General features: G+C 42.2%; 1 protein-coding gene and 1 non-coding gene across 9 annotated transcripts in view; one reads left to right on the top strand and one right to left on the bottom strand.

Annotated features, from left to right (window-relative positions):
• LOC106676623 (NACHT, LRR and PYD domains-containing protein 12) overlaps window positions 1-19,035 on the top strand; it is a 198,102-nt gene that overhangs the window by 74,385 nt on the left and 104,682 nt on the right. The gene's annotated exons all lie outside the window — the stretch shown is intronic.
• LOC112431588 (uncharacterized) overlaps window positions 4,370-19,035 on the bottom strand; it is a 47,312-nt gene continuing 32,646 nt past the window's right edge. Inside the window, exons 1-4 of one of the 2 annotated variants that reach the window (XR_013095327.1) lie at window positions 11,097-11,448; window positions 8,554-8,643; window positions 8,117-8,196; window positions 4,370-5,837 (exon numbers count right to left, since the gene is read on the bottom strand). This is a non-coding gene — a transcript (uncharacterized LOC112431588). Of the gene's footprint in view, window positions 5,838-8,116; window positions 8,197-8,553; window positions 8,644-11,096; window positions 11,449-19,035 lie in introns of those variants that run through there. The other variant, XR_013095320.1, reaches the window with a different exon arrangement.

The raw sequence follows: 19,035 nt of genomic DNA, 5'->3' as shown, positions 1-19,035 counted from the left end.
AGCTGGTAACTGTGCAGGGGCGGGTCTAGCAAAGTGTTGCCAGGGGGCCAGGTAGGGCATTAACAGGGAGAGGGGGGCACAAAGAAATACTTTTCTTTCTTATTCTCATTTAAAATGTCTGGCTGTTATTAAATAATTATCTAAATCTTACAACCAAAGTTTTTATCTGACGTAAAATGTATAGAAATCATACATATACCAACAAGACTGTACATCACTGTCACAACAGCGTTTGTTTTCATTCAAAGGCTTTATGGCTTTAATACCTGGGGGGCCGGTCTGTAGTCAAAATGCCCGATTTTCTGTCCCAGTCCAGCCCTGCAGGTTAATACTGGCAGTGTCACCATGCCAGCTGACTGGATTTCATCATCAGCCAGTGTTGTTCTTTATCAATATTACCAAAGTTTACCATAAGGAAGCATAGAAAGTATTTACTTGCTTTCAGGTTTTATTCAAATGTTAGTCTTTTCAGTTGTTTCTCCACTTTTTTCCTGTTTCAAAATCAAACACCAGTTTGTGAGAAGATTATCTTCTTTTTTTAACAGGCAGATAAAGTTTTGCATTGGCTAATTTGTCAATTGTTTGTTACAAATGTTCATATTTTAATATTCAAAAATGTTTTTGCCCAAAACATATGTGCACTACATGTCAGTAAAAATACTATGCAAATACTGCTGTCCTTGACTGCTGAATAAACACTGACAAAGCACTGATTGTATCTCTTGTACTTTATCAACGCAGTATCTAAAAACTTTGCACCGTAGTGGTTAAAATCTCATTCTAATAAGAGTTAAAAGCGCATTCGGTTATTAGGTTTATAGGATTATTGAATTATGGTTAACGGTTGGTAGATTTGTTTTTAACATTATCTGCCAATTACATCTGCCACCCTTCTCCAAATCTGTGCCCCTACCTGGCCCCCCCAACAAAAATTTCTAGACACGCCACTGGCAGCACAGAGTATTGCTGGAAGAAATCATCCCAAGGGTGGAATCTCCAGACTGAGATTGAGACTGGGTGCTGATCAGAAGTCTTCAGAGACCCAGCGAGAACTAGGAAACACTCATGCCAAGCTTCAACTCAGCGACTGCAGAGCAGACTCTGTGTCAGGGATCAGCGAATGAATGCAGATAACACCTGCTTAAACAACCAATCAGTTTCCCTGGAAAGCTTAGTATGTTTTTAGGTTAAGGAGGTCGTTGGTGTGACGTTAATAATCATTTTATAAATGATATGTGTAACCCATATCAACTACTCCCTGTCACATGACCCACGTCAGCTGATTTGAGGTCCCTCTTCTGATTGGCTCCTCCCACCTTTGGTTGTCAGTAACCAGCCGATCGTTTTCGCGATTAAAAAATGACTTTGTGCGGCGGCGCTCCCACCGCGAGCAGAACTCCGGTTCAAAAACCGCTGTTTTTGAACACTTTCTTTACTTAATCATTTTTTTGGGCTTACTTTGAAACAAAGTGCGATTGAAAGATTATTGTTATGTGTTGCCTTGAATTCGGCTATGCTGTCTGTTAGACAGTTGTTTTTCTTTATTGTTGTTTTTGTATTGTTTGTAGCGAACGCTACTGGAATGTATAGATTAAGCTACGTAGCCAAGATGATTAATGATTTAACTGTTGTACATGGATTGATGATGATTTATGATTTGCATTGTTACCTAGACATGCAGAAGAATATACTTGTTTACCGGTAAACTGAATTGAACTTGATGTGCTAATGGACATTTTTCTGACCTACAGGTCAGGTTTTTTTTCCCCCTTTGAATTGATCTTCTTCATATTGAAGTGGCGAGCCGGTAGGACCATTCTTTCTTTTCCCCCACTTAGCCGTCTTTGGATTACGGACATATTTCCCCCTTGTATGAAGCTGGACCCTAAGGAGGAATACCTTAAAAGTGAACTTTAAAAAGAAAAGGACCAAAAAAAGGACTCTTAGCAAAAGGACTCTTGCACAGAAAAATCACAGCACTGATTTATTATTTAATTGTGGACATTTACGTTGTGTGTTGTGTTAATTATTTTGTTCCATTTCCCCTATTTATTCAATATATTTTTGGTACAAGACATTGCAGTTTTTGGTCTCATCATTCACACCATCTGGTCTCCATAAAGAACTATTTCTTCTGCGCGTCAGTCAGTAAATTCATCCATTGACATAAACTAGTCCTTAAATAACTTAGCGTTACATATGCATTCACATAACTCTCCGAACATCACAAACTCTGAGCCTGAGTAGAAGTGATTGGAGTAATTATAGCATGCACGTTTTACAGCAACTTGTGCGCATTTTGTAGGGTAGGTAGACTGATTATCTAGCATGTCAGTTCCTGATGCGTACGTGCATTAGGCCCTCATTGTCTGAGTAAACATAGTAACAATAGTTGTGAGTTCTTTTGACATGTGTACTCAGCTCTGACATGTTGTTTGACACTGTAAAGTAGGATTTTGGGTTCATCACATTTCAACGATTGATTTTGATAGGTCTCTAACATGCTGGAAGCACCTAAAGAATGCGGCTGTTCTTCTAGAGTTAAATGTGGTTGTTTTGGTTTCCCCAATCACTGCTGTGGGCACAGTAAAGATGATTGTAAATGCCTTTGAGAGGGTTTACACTGTGTAAATGGGTCTACAGTAGTAACGAGTACAGCACAATGTACTGACTGATAGAGAGGAAAGATTGATCTCTCTGTTGTAAATGTAGCTCAGAAGTGTTTGATATATGTTGGCTGTGTGGAAATTCATGGCTACTTCTGGGTTTTACCCCAGACTTTGGGAAGCACTAACTTTGAAGTTAGTTTAGGTTTGTGGTATTCACTTAGGTTATAGTCACTGTCCTTGATGGCAAACATCTGGACAGGGCAAAGCAAATGGCACAAAGGAGTGTGTGATGTTTGGTCAGGCATGTGTGCCTCAATCCCTAATAACACTGGGGATGGGGGTCTTTTACAGAAACCGTTAATAAATTGGGAAACATGGGTTGATTTAATGATAAAGTGGAAAATATATCACACACTGAAAGACTTCCTTATCTCAACAACAGGTTCTTATGAAAGAGCAGCTTGATGTAACTAAGGGTAAAGTTTTCTTTGCAGATGAACAACAGAGGCTGTTTCATTTTGTATATGATCTCATATTGTGTTTTCTTTTATGGTATCTGCCATCCTTCAAACAAAGGGTGGAGACTCAGATGGAGCGAAGATGACCATAAAGTGTGAATTTGTTTTTTTCCTTCTGACTATAGGGAGGATGCACATTATGGAATTTCTTTGAGTACGTAATTGTGCTGATGTTCAGTAGTTAGAAAAGAAATCTCCATGTTTTTATGTGATTCTTAATTGTGGCATCACAAAGGGTGGAGTGTGGTGGCGGATTTCTTTTCTCATGTATTAATCACATATTTAATCACATCTCATTAGTTATAGTAATATCACTTTCTCACTTTACCATAGTGAGAGCACTCCTGTCACTAGTTTACATGCACGTGGAAAGTTACCACAGGGAGGCCGTTGTAATGGGAGACGTTAAACAGATAGTGGGACTCCTGCTTATCAGGGATGTAAATCTTTAGGTGACGGCCAAGCAGAAAACAAGGTCATAATTCTCTGTGTGAGGGAGGAGGTATAGCCCCCTGTGAGAGGGGGGGCTATACCAACATGTGAGAGTCTGTGGATGTTCTTTGTCTGTGTGTCTGTATAGAAGATGTGAGGGCGGTGGCCACAGAGATGGTCCTGGTGTTTCACTGGGATGCTCTCTCCACATTGCAGTGTGTTTATTAAACCCACAAATCAAGCTCACTGACTGTGTTGCAGGTTATTGTTAAATTTTCCATAACAACATCAACTAAAGAAGGATTTTAATTAATTTTTGAATACGATGGAATATTTCACTTAACCCTTAATGGCTTTGAGGATAAGTGTCCTTTAATTTATGAGGAACATTATCTGTCTCGCTCATGTCTGCGGCGGGCTCGCTTAGCAAGGGTCGAACCTTAGGACCCTTACTGGATACAGACGCCCCAGAATGAAGAGAATATCTATGGTTTTGTAGTTTTTCTCAGGAAATCATCCTTCAGTCTTCCTCAGTTTCTTTAAGTCACCAACTGGACCTGCTTGCTGAGATTTGGTCAAACCTGCAAAAACTGAAGTTTATGTGAGACGTCGTGGCCCTTTTTACACATGAGCTCTGGTTTCCATTTTATCAAGATATTTGCTAATAAATAAATGTTACTGTCAGCTGACCAGGAGGGCAAAGTGGTAGCAATCATGTACAACAATGTGTATAACCTCACACATTTTTCCCAAACTGAAACCAGATCAATGAAGTAGATGAGATGTCAGTGAATAAAGCACAGGGGCAAGTTAAAGTAAAGTCTAATTTATTTATTGGTTTAGGGCTCAGAAAACAAAGAATCACATGTTGAAATTAATGCACAGGAAACATCAAATCAGTATTTCGTCAGGGAGAAAGGACCCAAAATGCAGGACTAAACTCGAACACACTCAGAGTACGATGCAACAGGGAGCACAGGAAAACACAGGGCTTAAATACACAGGGAGTAATCAGGGAATGGAAACAGGAGGGGAACACAGCTGGAAGAAACCACACCCCACGAGACAGGCGAAACGTGACCTGAACACAGAACCAGCAAAAGATTATTAAATCCTTGAAATCTTCCTTCCTCAAAGGTTATGATGATTTTCTAAAAAACACTTGGTGGAGCGTTTCAGTCTGATTTCATCAATAATCCAACTCAGTACATCCCATCCACGCAAGCATGTGTTACCTGCTCAGCTGATCTTTAATGATTCGATGTTAAAACTTTATTTTTAAACAACTAAAGCTTTTAACTCCAGAGAATTTTGCTCATTCGGGTTACTTCAGGGTTAACCCTGAGTTTTCTGTCCTACGGAGCTGGTTCACAATCGCAAACAGCTGCAGCTGAGAGAACATAAACTCAAACTGTCAGGAGCAGGTTATGTCTTTTAAAGCGTGCTTTCAGTGACATATTGATTATCTGCTGGGTGAAATGTGTTCGTGTGATCAGAAAATGATTCTGCTCTGCTGATGAGTCTGTTCCACTGCCACAAACATGAAACACACACCTCGATACCTGTTCAACCAACCACACCTGTGAAATAAACAGCCATACTGAGCGTTGATCGCTTTTACAACAGGATTGTATTTTACTGGTATTTCTTTTATACTCCTTTTTTATTCCTAATGTCTGTTGTGTTGTAAGGAGCGTTTTCTGTGGAAGATGGGGAAACCCTGGGTTAACTCAAGTTTATATCTGTTTATCCTGATAAATAAAAATAATACTAATGAAGGGTGATCAGGCCTTTCCTCAAGATCTGCCCCAAAAACAATCAGAGCTCATATTTGCATAATTACTTTATTTTTTATTCAATTACTTTATTGTGTACTTCAACTTTCAGCGTTGCAACGCTGAAGTTTGTCATGCTGGATTTAATGGTGACATTAATATCTGTGTGAGTCAGATCATAGCCATCAGCTTTTCCTCTGACAAACCCTCTCTCAGGAGTGCGATACATCTTATGATAAAGAGCACTATCACTGTTTGTTTCCCCGTCAAAGACTCCGACGGCGCACCAGTTAGAGTACAGGCCGTAGTCAAAAGGAACCGAGAACAGGACGGCTATTTTCTTATCAGCTCTGTCTGCAGCTGTATCGTAGAGATCGTAGGTGAAGACTCCAACAGATCCTCGCGCTGTGCCGCCAGTCTTAGAGAACAGAGCGCTGCCACATTCAGAAGGCCCAAGTTTTGTTGGCAAAGGGATTTGGCAGAGTCCGCTAACAAGATGCAGACTAGTGAGGAAAAGAAAAATATGAATTAATATTCTTATTCCAACAGGACCCTAACTCTCATAATGAGTCAGGTGTATGAGTTTGTTTAGAGAAAGAAACATGGACAGGGCTATTGCTGCTGAGATGGCAACATCATGTCAGTGTTCAGAAGAAATTTACTGCTCGTCTATTCAATTCAATTCAATATTATTTATATAGCGCCAAATCACAACAAAAGTCGCCTCAAGGCGCTTCATAGATACAGAGAAAAACCCAACAATCATATGACCCCCTATGAGCAAGCACTTTGGCGACAGTGGGAAGGAAAAACTCCCTTTTAACAGGAAGAAACCTCCGGCAGAACCAGGCTCAGGGAGGGGCGGGGCCATCTGCTGTGATTGGTTGGGGTGAGAGAAGGAAGACAGGATAAAGACATGCTGTGGAAGAGAGGCAGAGGTTAATAACAGATATGATTCAATGCAGAGAGGTCTGTTAACACATAGTGAGTGAGAAAGGTGACTGGAAAGGAAAAACTCAATGCATCATGGGAATCCCCGGCAGCCTACATCTATTGCAGCATAACTAAGGGAGGATTCAGGGTCACCTGGTCCAGCCCTAACTATATGCTTTAGCAAAAAGGAAAGTTTTAAGCCTAATCTTGAAAGTAGAGATAGTGTCTGTCTCCTGAATCCAAACTGGAAGCTGGTTCCACAGAAGAGGGGCCTGAAAACTGAAGGCTCTGCCTCCCATTCTACTTTTAAATACTCTAGGAACAACAAGTAGGCCTGCAGAGCAAGAGCGGAGCGCTCTAATAGGGTGATATGGTACTACAAGGTCATTAAGATAAGATGGGGCCTGATTATTTAAGAGCTTGTATGTGAGGAGCAGGATTTTGAATTCAATTCTGGATTTAACAGGAAGCCAATGAAGGGAAGCCAAAACAGGAGAAATCTGCTCTCTCTTTCTAGTCCCTGTCAGGACTCTTGCTGCAGCATTTTGGATTAGCTGAAGGCTTTTCAGCGAGTTTTTAGGACTTCCTGATAATAATGAATTACAGTCGTCCAGCCTGGAAGTAATAAATGCATGAACTAGTTTTTCAGCGTCACTCTGAGACAGGATATTTCTAATTTTAGAGATGTTGCACAAATGGAAGAAAGCAGTCTTACATATTTGTTTAATATGTGCTTTGAAGGACATGTCCTGGTCAAAAATGACTCCAAGGTTCCTCACAGCGTTACTGGAGGCCAAGGTAATGCCATCCAGAATAAGAATCTGGTTAGATACCATATTTCTAAGCTTTTCAGGGCCGAGTACAATAACCTCAGTTTGATCTGAATTAAGAAGCAGAAAGTTAGCGGCCATCCAGGTCTTTATGTCTTTAAGACATTCCTGCAGTTTAACTCATTGGTGTGTGTTATCTGGCTTCATGGACAGATAGAGCTGGGTGTCATCTGCATAGCAGTGTAAATGTATGCTATGTCTTCTAATGATGCTGCCTAAGGGAAGCATGTATAATATAAACAGAATTGGTCCTAGCACTGAACCCTGTGGAACTCCATAACTGACCTCAGTGTGTGAAGAGGACTCTCCATTTACATGCACAAACTGGAGTCTATTAGATAGATATGATACAAACCACTGCAGCACAGTACCTGTAATACCTACAGCATGTTCTAATCGCTCTAATAGGATATTATGGTCAACAGTATCGAACGCTGCACTGAGGTCTAGCAGGACAAGCACAGAGATGAGTCCACTGTCAGAGGCCATAAGAAGATCATTTGTAACCTTCACTAAAGCTGTTTCTGTGCTGTGATGAGCTCTGAAACCTGACTGAAACTCTTCAAATAAACCTCTGCAGATGATCTGTTAGCTGTTTGACAACTACTCTTTCAAGGATGTTTGATATAAAGGAAGGTTGGAGATTGGCCTATAATTAGCTAAGACTGCTGGGTCTAGAGATGCTTTTTGAGTAAAGGTTTAACTACAGCCAGCTTGAAGGCCTGTGGTACATAGCCGATCATTAGAGATAGGTTGATCATATTTAAGATTGAAGAATTAATTAATGGCAGGACTTCTTTGAGCAGTTTTGTAGGAATGGGGTCTAAAAGACACGTTGATGGTTTGGAGGAAGTAATTATTGAAGTTAACTCAGAAAGATCAATTAGAGAAAAAGAGTCTAACTTAACATCAATGGTACTAAGAGTACCTGATTCCTTCTGTTACTTTTATTAGTGATATCAGTGAGGTGTCAGGTGATGTGCAGGCAGCATCTCAGTCACAGTAAGAAGTGTGGTCACCTGGGGTTTTGAAGGGTGTAGCCCTCAGTCTTGTTCGTAATATGAATGACGGACTGCCGAGCGCCCATGGTGTCCGCAAACTAAAGAACAAAAAGAGAGAAGAACGTGTTCCTGTCTGTGGGAGCATCTCTGTTCGTAAGACAGTAAACGTGATACAAACACCATCATGTCGTCCACTGTTACAGCCCCAGTGCCCCACCCTGTGGGACTTTTCCAATAAGAGAGACTTTACCTAAAAAGTTTCCTTCAAAAGGCTCTGCAGCTTTATTATTTATTAAAAAACAGTTTGAACATGGAGCACCGTGTGTGCGAGCAGCTGTGACTCACGTTTCCACAGCGAGCGCTCCGAACGAAACGATGACAAACAGATTCTGAACACGTCAGAGAAAGGAACATCTTTGTCTGTGTTTCAGTCAAATAAACAAGCTCGGACTCACAGTGATGAGATGAATTCAGGTGATCGGTCACCAGTGTTCGTGTGCAGTCCTTCCAGTCTGACTGAGACCAAACAATCCTCGGTTTGTACCCTGAAAGTGAAGCAGAACGTCTGTTCATGAACTAAAGGAGATTTGTAGAGAGATTTTTTTTTCCCTTTCCAGAAAAAAATACTACCTCATTTTTTTTCTGGAGATTCGAGAAAAATGTTTTTTTACTCTGACATGTTTTGGTTTATTTCTTTTTGATTGGTCACTAAGATATTTAAAGCAAATCCCCCTCTCGCCCCTGTGGGCTGTCTTTATTGTTCAAGCTCGTATTTGATAGCTAAAGGCTTCACACTAAAACTGGTGATTATTCACTCTGAATTATTCTTATAGGTCGTCCAACTATAAGGTTGCTTTGAAGGTAACATTGTGGTGTTTATCCAGTTGGATTAAGTTTGCAAATGTGCAAAGGGCTGATTATGTTTGCAAGCAGCGTATTCCATTAATATTAATTGCAAATCACTGAATGCAGGACATTATGATCGGGAGCTGAATGAAAGCGCAGCTCACTCAACACAAGCTGAACAGCAGAGAGGGAGGAGAGCAGTGAAGAGTAACCCATCTGGCTACACTAAGTAACAGTTACTGTGGAATAGCTCAGGCCGCATTCAGTGTGTTTCGTCTGATTCCTGGACTCTGATCACGCACTAACAGGTCATGGCGGACACGCTCGGCCTCGTTGGGCCAGCTGTGAGTCCGTTACCGTGAACTATGGAGCGGCAGATTTGTGCTGGAACTGAGCTGCACACAGCTGATGTTGATGTGTGCATCGGAGACCATTCAGATGGAAACCTGCAGACCCACAGAGCTGAGAACTGTCTCTGCACATCTGCCTGTGTTAGAACAGGAAGTAGTTTCTAATTTCATCAAGCTTGTCAACTTCCTGTGGTCGCAGCGATGTTAAAAACAGGAAGTGTGGTTGCTAAGCTGTTGCTATGTGTGCTGATGTCACACAGACTAGGATGAGGTGCAATATATTAGACAATTCACACAATTCACAGTATATCGGTTTAGTGTTCACCTCTCTCGAATAAAACACCACCAAAAATGTGTTTTCCTATTAAAGGTGACAAATTTTGTAATGTAATGTGATGCGTTACACACAAACAAGCCTTACTGCTCGTATTTATCAGGTCTTCTCCTCGTGCATTTAACAAAATAGAAATACAGGTGTAGTTCATTACCCCGTCTGCTTTTTGTAAAGATGACTTTATTCTGATGTCATTGTTTGATAGAAACACGTCTGTCTAGTGGCTAGAATGCTGGCAGTGCGCCCAGTCACCGCTCACTGTTTTAGGACATTTAAATGCAAAAATGCGTCTTTGGGCACATTTTAATGTCCGCTAAAGTTAGCATTGTAATAGCAAACAAGTATTTTTGATGCAATTGCATTTAAAAACAAAAGTGCCATTTTTTTCTCCCCTCTGAGGTCAGTGGGAGGAGGCACAGACCCACCATTTAAACTGAACCCCTTTTGGTTACACACTTTTGGTTGTGAAATCACAACAGTCTGATGGGCTTGTACAGGGCGATGGCTGTGTAGATTTTTACCAGAGGTAGAACGTGAAATATGTGACTCTGTGTGTTTCCCATCCTCTCAGTGTTGGGATGGTGAATGAAGGAGTTTTGTGCAGTTCCAGCAGAGACACTAAAACACAGCAGTGATTGTGTCCAAACAGACAAACATGAACTAAATGCAGTGAAGCTGCTGTTTGTCTGAGTGCATCAAATGTCTGAGGGAGCTCACTGCACAGGAACGTTTACTTTTATTTCACTGTGAAGGCTGAAACCTCTCTGAAGGCAGCAGCATCATTTCAGAGTTTTAGAGTCGAACATTTCTAACAGGAAGTGATCAGAAGTCTACAAAAGGCTCTGAATCCTCAAACACTGAGAGGAAATCTGCTGTTCAAGCTGCTGATCGTGTTGTCAACATTTCAACACTAACTCCAGATGTTTCCAGTTGCACATCCATCACATCAGGGAAGTTCTGGCAGCAAAAACTGATCAAAGGCTGAAAACACTCATTTATCTGTGAGCAGCATCAACTTTTAGACAACAGGAAACATCAGCAAGCATTTTTACATCAGTCCCAAAATGAACAGAGCTGCTGCCTCCATCTACAAACTGCCCCACATGCAGAACCACAAACTCCACCCTGCACTGAGAACTGAAAAAGTCTTCACTGTTACTTTTCTACAGATCATCACTGAAAATATCATGACTGACTCATCATGAAGTCTTTTTTCCTTCAAACTACAAACATCCTGGACATTAAATGTTTCTGTAAACAGCAGCAGAAACTTCCAGGAACTGAAGACAAAACTTCAGACTTCAACACAAACAAATGTATGAACCCGGTCTCTGCCGCCATCTTTTATATACAAGCTATAGATAGTCTACAGTGGAAATAATAATTGAAACCAGCAAACACACAATCACGAAAAAGCAGAAGTTATACTGATGTTAGCCAGGAAAACATTACAGACTGCTTCCATTACCTTCACAGCGTCAGTCACAAACATTTACTTCAGGAAAGTGAAATTAAAGTTTGAACAGGAAGGAAACACCCACAGAGGCATCTGAGGACACCGAAACAAACACACTCTGTGCTGCATTCTAGTGCATCTTGGAAACTCCCAAAGCTCTGGCAGGTTATCTAAAGGTGATTTATTTCTGCTGGTTTTCCTGTTTGAAACACAAACATCCGTCCCCACTTTGTTGTTCTTCATCCTGCAGCGTTTGAATATTTCAGCACTAAACTGATGTTTGTTCAAAGCTCATTTCAACCTGTTGAAGTCATGAATGAAAGTGCAGACTGAGAGTGGATCACATGATGTTTGAGGTGTGTCATGTGACATGTTCAGTATTGTCACACATGTCTAGATTGTCCCTGATATCATAACTGCTCAAACACTGATGATTATATTTGAAGAATTATTCCTGATGGCAGCAAAGTTTGAATGGAGCTCTCTGTCTGTGCTGATTTGTCGCCCTCTGGAGGTCAAAGCACAAACTGCATGATGTCACTGTAACCACCACAGTGACAGGAAGTGTTTTTATGACTGAAACACTGAAATGATGCTAACGGCTGTCGTTAGGCTCACTGACAGCAGTGCTGATGTGTTCATGTCCAACACTGGCTCAGGTCAGACTCCTTCATCCTTCTCCAGCGTGAGGCCGCCCTCAGACCCACAGGAGCTCTGACCTTTGACCTCCTGACCCTAACCATTTTAGTCTCTTTGCATCTTTAAATGCAAATCCATCCAAACTGTAGCCGAGCACCAGAAGCTGGAAGTTGTTATATGAATGATGATCATAGCAGAGTTCCTGTTTCCAGCTCAGACGTGTTAAACGCTGCTGCTGTGCTACATTTGTCATTTCCTGCTTCCATGTCAAAGTGCTGAACTCATCTGATCACTTTAATGTAGTAAAGCAGGAGCTGTAAGTCTGACATTTATTTACTGTCATCACAAACACACACAGCTGGATTAGCACCAGACAAAGGGCTGAAAAGATGAAAATCAGCATCTGATTTCTATTATATATCCTGTTTATGTGGATGCACTTTTCTATCTGTCAGTGCTGAAGCTGACGTCACTGATCACATGACTCTGAGGGATGTTTCCAGCACTTCGCTGAATCTGAGCCATGAAGATTTAAAGCAGCTCTGAAGGCAAAGCAGGTCTGAGCCTCTGTTAGTGAGCTGTACTTAATAAAGTGGCAGCAAGGACTCAGTCAGTTATGATAAGAGCCAGCAGGGGGCAGCACAGAGAGGCGAGGCGCTGTCAGAGAAGCAGGCTGACATCAGACTGGTCATATTCCATCATCTATACCTGAAATAATCATCAAACACACACAGAGCAGAAACATGTGGAAACATCTGGAGCTCAGTCTCAGTTTGATCCCTCAGAGGTTTACCTCAGTCCTGCTCCTCTGCTTCCTGTTTACAGAGCACACATCATGCTGTGTACTGAGAGTCATGTGGTCAAAGCGAGGCCCTGGTACTCTGACAGAGAGCTAGCACAGTCATCCTAATGTATATCATCACTACCAGAGAGCATTCAGCTTTCACAGCAGCCAACATCCTGTCACACTGAGCATGTGCAAACACAGCAGCCAACATCCTGTCACACTGAGCATGTGCAAACACAGCAGCCAACATCGCTGCAGTGCATCCTGGGATAGGGTGGGCCCACCTGTCCTTCAAATCCAGGGAGAAGAAGGACAGGTTTGTGGGAGACTGGGAGTCTGGACGGCCTTCATGGCCTCGCTGTGATGTCATGGACCTTCAGAGGAAGCAGAGGCTGAATTGAAACACACCTGCTGACTTCCTGTGTTCTGCTCTGACAGCTGCCATGTGTCACAGCCTGGATAATAAAGCCATCAAACTTCACTCAGCTCCAATAACACCATCAGTGTTTGATGTCCAGAGGATTCATCAGCTTTAACCATGATAGAAGCAGGAAGTTAAGATGAACCATGTTGTGACTGAAAGACAAAGCTGAAACATACAGATGTGTACAGATGTGTGAGCCTCCAAACATTGCTGCCGCTTAGTTTTCCACTAAGTCATCCCAGCTGACAGTAGAAATCATTGATTCAACCCATCAAAGCCCCAAAAATAGACTTTAAATACTCGATTTGAGACAATTGAAGTCAAATGTAAAGAAATGATTTCTCTGTCATTACTGCTGCATTCCCGCCCTGCATGCCCCCTCAACCCCGCCAGCCTCCACCACCATCCACATTCCGGCACTAGAAGTTTCCTCATTAAAGAAAAAAAAAATAGGTGCTTCACCCCCTTGATGGCTCCCAATCATACCCCCTCCCACGTCTCCACCAGCTCACGGATTATCTACTCTGAGGTCAGTCTTCTCCAAACTCGGTGCCCCTTTGTCGGAAGAGAAAATGGGGGACCTTTAACATCCCCGGAGTTCCTCAGGATAACCCTCGACACTAAACATTTCCAGGCTCCCCTGCCGATCAAAAGGTTAAGGCATCACCCTTCTCCTCCAAAACGTCCTCCTCGCTCTCTCTTGCTTCAAATGATGGCTGCTCTCCTTGTTGGGATGCTTAATCCTATACCTTACTTGCTTCACCTGCTGCATCCAAACCGCCACTCCTCGACTCCACCATGCTGCATAGCTCTCCCAGGGCTGAACTGCATCTCTGGCAACTTCTGCTCACTAACTGGAACGGCATCACCTTCTTCTACAATGATCAGCTGCCCCCCCACGACGTCCTGCTCTTCACAGATGCCGTCCCTTCTGCCGGCTTTGGGCGCTATTACGGCCGAAGACATTAAGAGCCTTGGCGCCCTACGCAGAGGCAGCTCCGACCCCAGGTCCTCCATTTTCAGCCACGTCTTTCGAGATCTAAACCCCATCGCAGAACTCAATCGCTTCTTGGGAGATGCTAATATAAAAACAGCCTTGCAGCAAGCACATTGTCCTCTTATTGGACCGCTTGGAACACGTTCCGTTCATCGCATCACAACTTCAACCTCTCGTCCTACGTCCTGGCGTGCACACTCAAGGCCACGTTCCTAATCGCCTTCTTCAGCTTAGGCTGTTCCGAATTCACCTCCTCATCCTCGATGTTCCACCCGACTCTTCACCCATGCATGTGTGTCATCCACCCAGTCTCCGAAGACTGCTTCATTTTATCCTCAAATGAAGCAACCCAATCAATCGGGCAGCACCACGCCTACATACTACTTCAAAATAAACTCTCCTTTAAGACCCTTCGAATCACTAACCCTTTACCTCGACCTCAAAAATCTCAGCACACCTTACCTTCAGATCATCTGTTCATCACCGAATCTGGCCACGCCCCAATCAGGACATGGCTCCTCTCACACTTTCGCCAAGCCCCCTTGTCTTCCGGGATTCCTCCAAATCACTTCCCTGGCCTCCCTTCCTCACCGGCGTTGCGACTTCTGCCTCCCACAAAGGAATCCCTGACCACTTAATCAAGCTCCTGGGTTGATGGTCATCACAAGTCTACCTGGTATACATTCACAACATTCTCCAAAACCTCCATTATGCCCAGTCCTGCAGGGGATGCTGTCTTTGGGGGTTCTGCCTGGCCCAAGAGCGGTCGCCAGTCCCCTTCAAGGCCTTCCCCAAACCGCAGCACTAATCACACTTTCTCATCCCTCATCGCTTATCGTTACCAAGGGAGTGGTCCCTGCTAGTGAAACAAATATCAAAGCTGAGTTTTTGTCAAAGTACAGACATGATAAAAAATGTGTATTTCATTGTTTTCCATGTTCTAATTAATCAGTTCTTGATTGAGTCTTTGTGTTACTGTTTGTGTGCACAGTCCATCAATGGGCGTTATTAGCAGTTATCAGCCCCATAACTGTGGTTCAGATTGCACCTGCTAGTAGGCTCAGTAGGTCGTTATCACCAGTTGGTGAGCCGGATCACTGTGTCGCTGTTGGAGGGACCCCGATGAATCCAGATCCAGTACAGACAGACTTCACTTCACACTGAGACGGGCTCATAGCAGCTAACTACTGAAAAATGTCTATTTAATCAGTTTGAATATGATTTTCTTATGAACAGAAACAGATTACATAATGAAAAAAGGCTTCTGAACGTTACTCTTTTGCCACAAGCATCATCTGTATGATGGAAGTCGAGCCTGGAAATAGTTTTTTGCTAGTGTATTACTTTAGCGTACGCTAAATTCAAAGCACGCCATGAGAGTGTTAATAACTTGCTAATGTTCAGCTACACTTTACTAGGTCACATCTGTGACACACGTTACTTAAACAAAGAAGGAAATATTGGCTCTGTTTTATCTGCTGGGCCCAAAAGTGACTCCCTGTATTTAAACTGCTATGAAGAACTTGTTGGTCTATAATATGTGAACATGTGTCAAATGTGTCCATCATGAAAGACATCAGGTCATCTTGAGCCACAAAAACATTCCTATCATGAAAAAGAAGCTGGAATCAGTTTGTTGCAGACGTTTAAATATCCGATATTTATCCAGTTAAAAGCTGAAATTCAAAAATGTCTTTTCAAGAGTCGTCTGTCCAAGAGGAGCAGAAGCTGCAACAAATATAACAACAGTTATTTAAGGCTGTTTTAAACGGCCACAAAGGAGCAGATTGGTTATATGTGTCACGGTCCTGGGTCTTATGACCCAGTGTTTTGAGTTTCAGTTCTTTTGATGCTGTTAGTGTATGTTCTAGCCTATTATGTTTCCTATGTGCATCTGTTTATCAGTTCCCCCTTGTATTGTCATACCCTGTGAAATCTCCCTTGCCCTTCGCTTCGTGTGTTTCTTATCTATTTGTCTTATGTTGTTAGGTCTGCGTTTCATTATGTTTCCTGTTTTATTGTGAAGAGGTCTGGTGTTTCTGGGTTCATCGTGTTCAGTTTTACTCTCCCATTGTCACGTCGTTATGTTCATGTGTGTCAGCTGGTTCCCCATGTGTTGCCACTTCCCTCATTATCCTCCTGTGTCTATTTAGTCCGTGTGCTTTCAGTCATTTGTTGGTCAGGTTGTCTGCTCATCCATGTCTCATCTCCAGGTATCTCCGTCAGTTCACTATGGTTAAGGTTTTTCATGTTTTGTTTTACTTCACCCAGTTTAGGTTATTGTTTAGTTTTCACCGATGCCCTATTATTTTGTACCCTCGTTGCTAGCCTCAATAAACGGCTTGTTTTGTTAATCCACACCACGTTTTGGTCTGCGTTTGAGTCCTCCTCTGCAACACATACGGTCTGCCCCAGCCAGACCGTGACCATTTTAATCCTGCACACATTTGTTTGATTTGATTTCTCATTGGAGGTTTTTTGGGGATGGGTGGAGAAAGAAACACAGCAAAAAGCGTTTAGAGGCAGAATAACACAAGTCAAGACAGGATGGTGTTTAAAAAGCCCACAGTTGTGGAGTGGAGCTTGTTGTTGGTGTCTCTGTGTGAAGAAACTGTAAGTTTGCTTCGTTTCCTCCTTTAACAGTTTGTCTTTAGGAACTTTATTGTTTGTTCAGCTCATGTTGGATTTCTTCACACAACAAACTGTGTGTGTGTTTTCTCCATTAAAGTCAGTGTGTAATGGTTTCCTGGCTAACATCAGCTGTGTGTCTTGAGCTGGGAGAGGAAGTTAACTGGTTCTTTATGTTCATGTAAACAGCCGGAGATAGAGAGAGGAACATGAGGGATTTTCTCTGTTTCAAACTAGTGCATTACAAACTGTTGGCTCTGCTCTATCAGATTGTTTATGGTGGAACAGGTTTCACTGGTTTTAAACTGGAATTCATACTCATTTAGTTATTGGTTCATCACTCAAACCATTTAAACATCGTCACACATCAGTCATCAAATTTCTATTCAATAGAAATCACAAACACCTTTGCATTTATTCACAGTACAATTTTTTTCGTCATTAACAGATATTTTTTGTTCATAGAAAAATGTAAGGTTCTCTTTATATGACCATTTACAGGCACTTCTTTTCACTGTAACTCATTAAATGGACTTCTTTATATTTCTATACAATTACAAGCAGCCTCGCCTCTGTCAGTGCGCCCAGGGTGGCTGTGGCTACAATGTAGCTGCCATCACCAGTGTGTGGATGGGTGGATGACTGGATATATAAAGCGCTTTGGGGTCCTTAGGGACTAGTAAAGCGCTGTATAAATACAGGCCATTTACAAGCTAAAATGTTATCGCTCAACAGCTGGAGGAAAGCCTTTAGACCCATGTGCGGCTCACGTTTCATCTCCTACACCTTTCCAACATCTCCGTACTCGGAGACGTCACTTCTCACATCACCATGGCAACCGTCTCTGGTCCTCTGGTCAGGCCTGTAGAGAAGGGGGTGTGTTCTAACAGCAGAATTTATATGCCTGTTTTTCTCTGGAAGAGTCAGTCTCCAAGGTTTGGACCTTCTGGTGTCATCACGAGTCCAGGCAGACCATCTTCAGAGAAGACAGTTTCTCTTTGTTTCTGTCTGTTAGTATCTGAGTGTAGCAGTCCAAATCCAAAACTATACTACGATGCACATCTGTGGGCAACAAAACACAAATATGTGACACAAACCACGAGGCAGCTGTGCAATATAAAATAATGGGGCTACATGAGCCTTAAAGTGTTTAGTAAAGCGCTGTGTTGGACTGGTGCTCATGGCCAGAGTTCAGTTACATCAAGTGTGGCAGAGATTTGTTTCATTTCAGCTGATAAAGCTTAGATTGATTCCTTTTTTTTTAATGAGTACACATGTACGTTTTAGGATTGTTTTTAAAATTCTCTTATTTGCTTTTAAATCTCTTAATGGCCTGGCCCCCCCCCTACCTCTCGGAGCTACTACAACCATATACACCTGCCTGTTCCCTTAGGTCCGCCAATCAGCAGCTCCTTAAGGTACCGAAAACTAAGTATAAATTTAAAGGTGATCGTGCTTTTGCTGTAGCTGCTCCAAAGTTGTGGAATGATCTGCCCTTGCATGTTAGGCAGGCCTCTTCTCTCTCTGAATTTAAAAGTCTTCTTAAAACATATTTATTCCTGAAGCCTTTGGCATTGATTAGAGGGGTTGACTCAATTTGTTTTAACATGTTTCAATTTATTTTATCTATTTATTTTATCGTATCTCATTTTAATTTTCTTTACGTATGCTATTAACATGTACAGCACTTTGTGAAACTCTGGTTTTATGTTAAAGTGCTTTAGAAATAAAGTTGGTATGGTATGATTCACTCAGTTTAATCTATATACCAACGTTCTCCTGTCTAGTATAAAGATTTGATAGTGTGCTGTCAGCGTAGGGGATGAAATTAGCCAAGCTAGCTGTGAAACATCTGTTTAAATGAACAAAGAGCAGCAGGTCAGCTGATCACAGCCGGCACTGGAGCTCACATTAGAAATCATTGTGAGCTGTGATTCTGTTCTCCATGCTGAGCCACTACAAAAGCTCTGAGGGTTTCCCCCTACAATATAAAACACCTTGAAGCGACGGTTGTGATTTGGTCCTGTATAAATAAAACTGAAATGAATCGTTGAAAGTAATTTGCTAACAATGGTAGCATTACTGTGTGTACCCCCAACCAGCAGTCATTAAAGATCATGTTAGTCTGTGAAAATATTACGTCCCATGACAATAGTATCCAAAGTGGTGGCTGGTATCAAACCAGTGCTCCCAGTAGCCCTTGAACTGGGAACTCTCATAGAGGAGCAGGAAACAGACAGGAAACCCGATGCTGCTGATGTCTGACAGCGGTGTGAGTGGTATACAGGAGCCGGCTCATTTCCAGTCTGCCGCTTGCCGCCTCGAGCCTCCATTTACATGGAAAAATGTGCATTGTGGTAGAAAATCATCCTCCATGTTTTGATATTTACATCATTTCATTTACATAACATGTTCAACAGCAGAGTCTAATTGGACGGTTGGTTTCAGCTCTGCTCTCAGTCCTTACTGCACAGTT

Source organism: Maylandia zebra, linkage group LG3 (genome assembly GCF_041146795.1).
Source record: "Maylandia zebra isolate NMK-2024a linkage group LG3, Mzebra_GT3a, whole genome shotgun sequence".
Taxonomy (NCBI): domain Eukaryota; kingdom Metazoa; phylum Chordata; class Actinopteri; order Cichliformes; family Cichlidae; genus Maylandia; species Maylandia zebra.
The sequence above is the reverse complement of the archived record's forward strand: the minus strand, read 5'-3'. Positions and strand labels throughout refer to the sequence as shown.